At 31.7% G+C, this 8,366-nt stretch overlaps 1 long non-coding RNA gene across 1 annotated transcript; it reads right to left on the bottom strand.

Annotated features, from left to right (window-relative positions):
* Nucleotides 1-7,031: 7,031 nt before the first annotated feature.
* Nucleotides 7,032-8,097, bottom strand: LOC109212055. The gene is made up of 2 exons (XR_002065804.1): nucleotides 7,840-8,097; nucleotides 7,032-7,402 (listed from the first exon to the last, which is right to left on the bottom strand). It is a non-coding gene; the product is annotated as an uncharacterized LOC109212055 (long non-coding RNA).
* Between the last annotated feature and the right edge of the window lie 269 nt (nucleotides 8,098-8,366).

Raw genomic sequence — 8,366 nt, forward strand, 5'->3', positions numbered from 1 at the left:
TAAAAATAAAAAATAAAACGACTAAAGGATGGGTTGTGGATTGGGCTTGGTGTTGTTCTTGGGCCATTTAAATATACCAACAGAAGCGTTTCTAGTTAGACCCGTTCGTTGTGCGGAAGGTGATTGACTATAGGAATTTTTTCATGGAAATTTTTTTCCTATACCATATAGGAAACTATATTACGAAAAATGTTCATAATTTGCAAATTATCCGCCCTGCTAACAATTTTTTTACAAAATATAAACAAATCATTAAACACAGAATCCTGTTAGCTATACAATTCCTTTAATAGGCGCGCGAATGTTGGGATATTAAGGATTCTTCCAGATTTTATCAAACGCAAATCTCGGTATTAAATTTCACCCATTTCTCTCCAAAATTCACTACTCTGTTTTTATGACAATACTCTATTTCACTGATTTTTCTGATTTCACAAATCAAAAGCGACTAAATTAGCTACAATTCTTCTGTAACAAACGCAATTATGTCGAAAATCCCAATTACGCTTCAACTGAATGGGCATTGGGATAGCTATGGGAGATATAGAGACTTTCAGGTCGATGGAATTGTAATCGGCGAGGATGCAAGTTATAGGCTATTGAATTCTACAATAGCAGAGCATCTAATGATAGATACATCCGAAAAAATGATAGAAATCAAATACATTGTCAACGAACATTGTCCTCCAATGGAAATTAGGAACGATATGGGTGTTCATGTATACATAGAGACGAAAAAGGAAAACAAAAGCTTAGGAACATATCCGCTATGTATAACAGTACGTGATTTCAATTTGGAATTGAGTATCACCAATTCGAACACAGTTGTTCTGTTACATTACTATCGAATTTTGGTTGTATATTACTGATCTACAATTTATCTACAATATTTCTACAAAAAACTACATGTCAAAGTCTCTCTCTCTCTCTCTCTCTCTCTCTCTCTCTCTCTCTCTCTCTCTCTCTCTCTATATATATATATATATATATATATATATATATTAGTATTGAATTACATTCTATCTACAATATTTATACAATAAAACTACATATCTTTTGTAGCTCAATATGAAATACAGAATTTCAATATTTCTACAAATTAACTATAAAATATCTACAAAAATATAGTTCATAACAGTATTTAGCTTTATTTTATTGCAGGTTCATCTGGAACACTGAAGTTAATTGATATGCCAACATCTCCGGCGATAGTGGAATATGAAAGTATAATAATAACAGAAAGTACGCCAAGTGTTGTTGAAGTCGGCCAAGTATACCAAGACAAGCAAACAATTACAAATGCAATGAAGCACTATACTGTCATGAACAAGTTTCAATTTAGGGTGAAAAGATCTAGTGCTAGAAGGTAGGAACATATGAATGGTCAAATTTTTTATTTTTTTATTTTGTAGTTTATTTGTAAATTTTTACTTCTTCAGTTTTTCTTGTGATATTGTTTAACAAAATTGTAGATAGTTTGTAGTTATTTTGTATATAAATTGTTGAATATAATCTTTTATGATACAACAATTTTTTTTATCTATAGTTTTTATACCAGTGTTTAAATTATTTTTATTTTGTAACTACTTGTTGGTATGTGTTGGTGAAAATTGTACATGGCACTTAAAGGCAACTGGCATATGCTGTTGTTGATTCAAAAAATGACGCATCATGGAAGTGGTTTTCTGAGCAATTCAAACATGCATATGGTGAAAAATCAAATATGTATGTTGTTTCGGATCGGAATGAGACTCTTGAAGGCAACATATATTGTTTATCTCGGCATGCCACATTATATTTGATGTGTAATAGTTGAGGCACCTTCAACTCTTAATGTAGTTAGTTTGAAATTGTTTTATTTAATTAGTATTCTGTATTGAGTTAATACTTTCATAGCTTGATTGGTTTGTGAATGATTTATATATATATAATACATAATTGTTTTATCATCTCTAGCACCCATTGATAGTTGTTAATGATCCTTACAATTTATCTACAAAAAACTACATAGTCTGGAGTTGACAGAGTAACTACATAATAATTAAGTTGAAAAGGAGTTAACCAGTAACAATAATTAGATCAAATATTGTTTACTTTCAACAAGTGAATATAAAAACAACAGAATGTTTCCCCATTATTCGAACTAGTATACTGGATAAAATAAAAAACAAAGGGTAAAATAATTGTAGCACAAATCTGCTACAATTAAACTTCAACAATCTTGTTCATAAACTTGTCTACTATCTTTCTACAAAACTAGCTGCAACTAAACAATTTAACTACATGTTCCATACAAAAAAATTGCAACTAATTCTTCTTCCTCCAGACTTGTGTTTTCTCGTTCACAACTGGTGCACCTTTTTTCCTTGCTAATCTGCCAGTCACCTCACCTTCACAAAGGGTCGGATAATGTCTGAAACCTAAGGACCCCATAATCAACATTATGAGGTGCAAAAAAATATCCATTATGCACAAAAAAATAAATAATCTCTTATTAATACACTGCTCCAGTCTAAAGAATAACATATCTACATTTGTCATACAATATATCTACAACTACATAATACAGTTAAAAACAAATATAATATAACTACAATTTTTTATAATATATCCACAAGTTTAAACAGATTCAGAAAACTACAACTAATCTTCACAATGTAGACAAATAATCTACAAACCACAAAAAATACAGATTATGGAGCCTTTTAAGAATTAAAACAAACAAAAAAACTATTGTTGAAATTACTAAATTTTTACCTTCACCAATGAATGTTGTTGAACATTTTTAGGAGATTTTACAGTAGGAGCTTTTTTTTGTAGCTTTTACAGTAGGAGACACTTTAACTTTCTTTGTAGGTTTAATGACAGGTTCATCTTCTACAAAATCATCATCAAAATCTATCTCTTTGCCTTTCCTTTTCGCTGAATTGATTTGCCTCGAAGATTCACCAGCATCAAAATCATGTTTTTGTTTAGTTCTAGCTTCCGCCTTAGATTGACGAGGGGAAAGCCTATGCTTCTTCTCTTCATTTGCATGAGCAGATTTTTCGTGCTTTATCGGTGAATGTGGTGATAAAACACCCAAATCGAAAGAAGGAACAACTGCTTCTTTAACTTTTTTAGGGCTGTTTCTTTGAAGCTCTGTTCTTCTTCATTGAAAATCTTTGAAGCTGGTCGTTAATGGGTGAATGAACTTTGAAGAATAGTAGAAATTTTGACTGATTTTAGAGGAAAGAACTTGAGAATAGACGTTAATGGAGGGGTTATAGATTTTCGCTAGTTTTAGAAGAGGAAATAGTGGGTGATTGAAGAGGAAATCGTGTGGTGTGGTTTGATACGTGGGCGAAGGGGTGGGATTTGGAGAGAGAAACGTAGGGGGAGTGGGAATATATGGTAGAGTTAAATTAGGAGACTAATTAATACCATTAAAATCCCTAAAATGTACATAAATGGTAATTAGGTATATAAAAGTTAATTATATTAAAAGTTAAACATGGAGGGTGATATAGTTTATTATATGACATAGGAATGTAAAAATCCTCTTTTTCATTCATATACATTATTTGAAACTCTATTACCCTTAATATTCATGTTTAGTTAATTACCCGGCATAAACAAGTTTTGTTTACAAAATATATATAATCCACCTTAACAGGCTCCCAATCTATTATTTGTGCCTTCAATCAAGGGATTCAGTTACACTCTTTTTCTTTTTCCTCTCCTCTCTACCCTCTCCCCTATTCTCTCTAGATTCTCTCTTTCTCCCCATATCTCGAGTAAACGGAGTGCTGAGGGGGTTAAGAACCTAAACATGACCAAATAAAATAATTATTTAGTGCAAAAGATTAATTGCAATGTACTAAAAATTATTTACTCCTGCAAACTAAATCTTAAAGTACGTACACGTAATAGTTACCCTTTAACAACCTGAACAGAGCCTAAACAGAACCCCTTTAACAACCTGAACAGAGCCTGAACAGAACCCCTTTAACAACGTGTACATACATAAATATTGCAATTAATCTTTTGCCGTTCAAATCATTTGTACTAAAAATTATTTACTCCAACAAACTAAATTAGATATATGATCGATGAAAATTTTATTTTGGGTAAATAGGTGACCATGCCCACAAGGGAATTGTCAACTGCATTTACCGAAAAGGAGGATAAGCAGATTTGAATGTCTTTCAGCTATTACAGACATCGATATACAATTACAACTTTCATACGTTATTTCTATCCAATTATATACAACTACAATATCATACCACTTAAATACAATTTTTATACAATATGTCTTTTGTATATGTTATATTATACAACTTATCTACAACTTTCATACATTATTTCTACCCAGTTATATACAACTACAATATCATACCACGTAAATATAATTTTTATACAAATTTTATACAATATGTCTTTTGTATATTTTGTATCTGGTTTATACATCGTAAAAATAAATTTCATACAACTAATTATATATTATACAACTTATCTACAATTTTCATACACTATTTCTACTCAGTTATATACAACTACAATATCATACAACTTAAATGCAATTTTTATACAATATTGTTCAACTTTCATACAATAGTTAAATAAAAAAAATTATATAAACAACACAATACAATTTTTCTACAGTTTTACTACAATTTCATAAGTATAATGTATGTCATGTCTTTTTCTTCTTCTTCTTCTTATTCGAGTTTCAAACTGAAATTCAGCCAAAATCAAGTCCAATCTTCACAAAAACACCCTCAAAATTGAGATATAAACTCCAGACCATATTCCCAATTGTTTGCAACAACTCCCAATCCAAACAAATAATGGTTTTTGAAAACCCAAATTCTTATTCAAAGCTTCAAAGCCCTTTAATGGCTATTAGTGGTGGAATTGATGCTCTCTTTTCCTTTGCTTTACATTACCGAAATTAGGGATTGAGAGATAGAGAGAAACGTAGAGAGAATTCTCAATTTTTTGTAACAACACCCAATTTAAACAAATAATATTTTTTGAAAATCCAAACTCGAATTCAAAACTTCAAAGTTTTTTAATGGTTGTAATGGCGAAATCGTGGGTGAGTACAAGATACGTGGGGGAGGGGGATGGGATGTGGAGAGAGAAGCGTTGGGGGAGTGTAAGATACATTAGAATTATTTTAGGACACTAATTATTATCATTAATTCCCTTAAAATGTACATAAATGATAATTGGGTATATAAAATGTAATTATAGTAAAACTTGAGTAGGGAGGGTAATATAATTTCATATAGTGTATAGGAATGTAAAAATTCCTTGACAATAATTGTCACGATCCAAAATCCCACCACAGGCGTCGTGATGGCACTTAGTCTCTAAGACTAGGTAAGCCGATCTTAACTACAGTTCAAGCCATTTTTTTTTTCTAAAATAGATAATCGAAACCAACATAAGAAAATAATTGTACAACCTCCCAAGACTGGTAGTACCGAGTCACGAACTCTAACTGAATACATGAAATAATCTCAAGGAAATCAAATATACAATACTGCTCGAATAATAATTGACAGTACGATAAAATGGAAAGACTCCAAGGGACCGCGACGACCAAGCAGCTCTACCTTGGATCCTTGCGATCACACTCTAACTTTGACCGAATCCGATATCTCCAATACCTGGCTCTGTACAAAAAAAATATACAGAAGTGTAGTATGAGTACACCACAGCGGTGCCCAGTAAGTATCAAAACTAACCACGGTAGAGTAGTGACAAGGTACAGTCAAGACACTCACTAGTCTAATAACCTGTGGAAAATAGCATACATAGTAATAGGACACAAATAGTAATGATAACAACAATAATCAACCAATGATATGAGAAGCAGGGAAAACGAGAACACCATAAATATTGCTCAACAAATAATGAATACAAGTACAACCAATTAATCAAGTCCTTCAAATATAAATCTTTCACCTATAAGTTTTTCAAATAATAATCTTTGGAATATAATCTTTTCCCACAATATATTTCGAATATACTTCCTTCAAATAATTATCTTTCAAATATAATTCTTTCGAATAAATATCTCTCAAACATAATTCTTTCGAATAAATACTTTTTGAATATAACTCTATCAAGTAAAAGTCACATTGTGACGCCTCATTTCATAATTATAAATAATAAAGGTCTCAACCCACTTTCATATTTTCACGACACCTCGTGCCCATATTTCTATCACAACCGCACGGGCAACTCACGTGCCAATATTATCATCATTTACTCACTGTACCTCGTGCCCACATTTCATATCACAACTGCACGGACAATTCACGTGCCATTAATAAAATCATAATATTTTCCCGACACCTCGTGCCCATATCATAATTTGCCCGACAACAGCCACATACTCACAATCTCAACATGTATCAAATTATTATCAAATTTACTAAATTAACAAAACAAGTTACACAATATATAGAAGGAATCACAAACATCACATAAAATCACCAGCACAGTATCCCCACATCATCATATAATAATTATCAACACAATAGCCTCACATCATCACATATCATCCTCGACAATAGCCTCCCTTATCACTCCTATAGCCACCCTTATCACTCCGCGCAAACAATAGCCCAACACACATAACCACAGTGAAATGCTACCGTTATATCCACGTAATATCAACAATGGAATTCCACCCTTATGTCCTCATAATAATAACTCAAATTACACAATAATTTAGACGAAATATTATCACAACAACATAATACAATAATTCATATCACAAACTGCCCATAGGCCACAACCAATTCCAAAGATACAACAAAGTCAATTAATTTCACACTGAAAAGCCCAAGGCTCCACACAACATATATAAAACCGCCAAAATAACAACAAAGATGGAAAAATAATTTATCATAGGACAACACCTTCTTTAGTCCAAATTTTCGATAATTATATTAATGCCTCTTCTGGACTTATTTAATTAATTATTTGCGGATGGAAAATCCATAATAAAATTATTTCTAGGAAATATCAAATCAACAAACACATGGAATTCACATAAATATCCAAGCGACAATCACACCAAATTATCATATAAATACAAAATCGACAAACAAAGAATGAAGCATGACAATCAAGGATTTACTAAGTGTCAACCATTTTCAATTAAATACATACGGGCGTCTACGAATTTTAACCAATATAATTTGCACATATAAACCACGTACATACTCATCACCTCGCGTACATGGTTTTCAATCACACAATTTCCACATAAGATTCAATACCTAAGGGGAAATTCCCCTACAAAAAGTTAGGCAAGCTTCCAATAAACCTTCATTTCGCAACCAAATTCAAGCTTCCAATAAACCTCCGCCTTGCAAATTCGTGTCTGGAAGCTTCAAATCTAGTCACAAGCAATTCAATATACTCAATACGAATCGTAGGAATAAATTACATATGAAATTACTAATATTCCGGATTAAAATCTGAAATTCATGTTAAAAATCAACAGCGGGACCCACATTTCGAATCCAAGAAAAACTCACAAAATCCGAACACCCGTTCCGATACGAGTTCAACCATATAAAAATTATGGAATTCCGACATCGGATTACCTTTCAAATCTTCAATTAAAGTCTATGAAATGTTCTACCATTTTCAACCCAATCTCAAACATAGGAGCATATCTCGAGGTTCTACGTCTCAAATCATAAATCTACAGGTGAAAGACTTTTTTTTTTTCTTTTAAATATCCAACTCCAGCTCGTTGTTCAATTAGAAATCTCATATAGAATACCCATTTCAAAAGAATAATAATTATGCCATAAAATAGATTAATACCTTGAATGAAAATTAACTACAATTAAAGTTTGCGATTGTTGGGCGTACTGTTGCTTCGTCTGAAAACTGCGAATTGGAGGACATTTAGTTTGCCTTGAATCTCGAGAAAACAAGGTTGAAAAGCTTTGTAATCGATTCAATGGCCTTTGGAATACCACCGTCAGAAGCTCCCTTTAACTTTTCCCCTCATTATCATATTCTCCTTTAATACTTATAAAGCATCCCTAATTGGGATTACTATTACTGCCAGCAAAAGGGTGGGCTTGACCCTTAATTCTCTTCCTAAATTATTATCCAACGTTACCAAAGTCCAAATACGGAACTACACATGGCCCAATAATCCCTAATTACCTTCTTAACTCTCTTCTTTGTCCCATACTACATAAATGAAAGTATTAACAAAATGACTACAAATATACGTATAGGTAAACTATAAAAATAAAGAAACTATAATTAATATAATTCAAAAGTTCATATATATATATATATATATATATATATATATATATATATATATATATATATAT

Source organism: Nicotiana attenuata, unplaced genomic scaffold (genome assembly GCF_001879085.1).
Source record: "Nicotiana attenuata strain UT unplaced genomic scaffold, NIATTr2, whole genome shotgun sequence".
NCBI lineage: Eukaryota > Viridiplantae > Streptophyta > Magnoliopsida > Solanales > Solanaceae > Nicotiana > Nicotiana attenuata.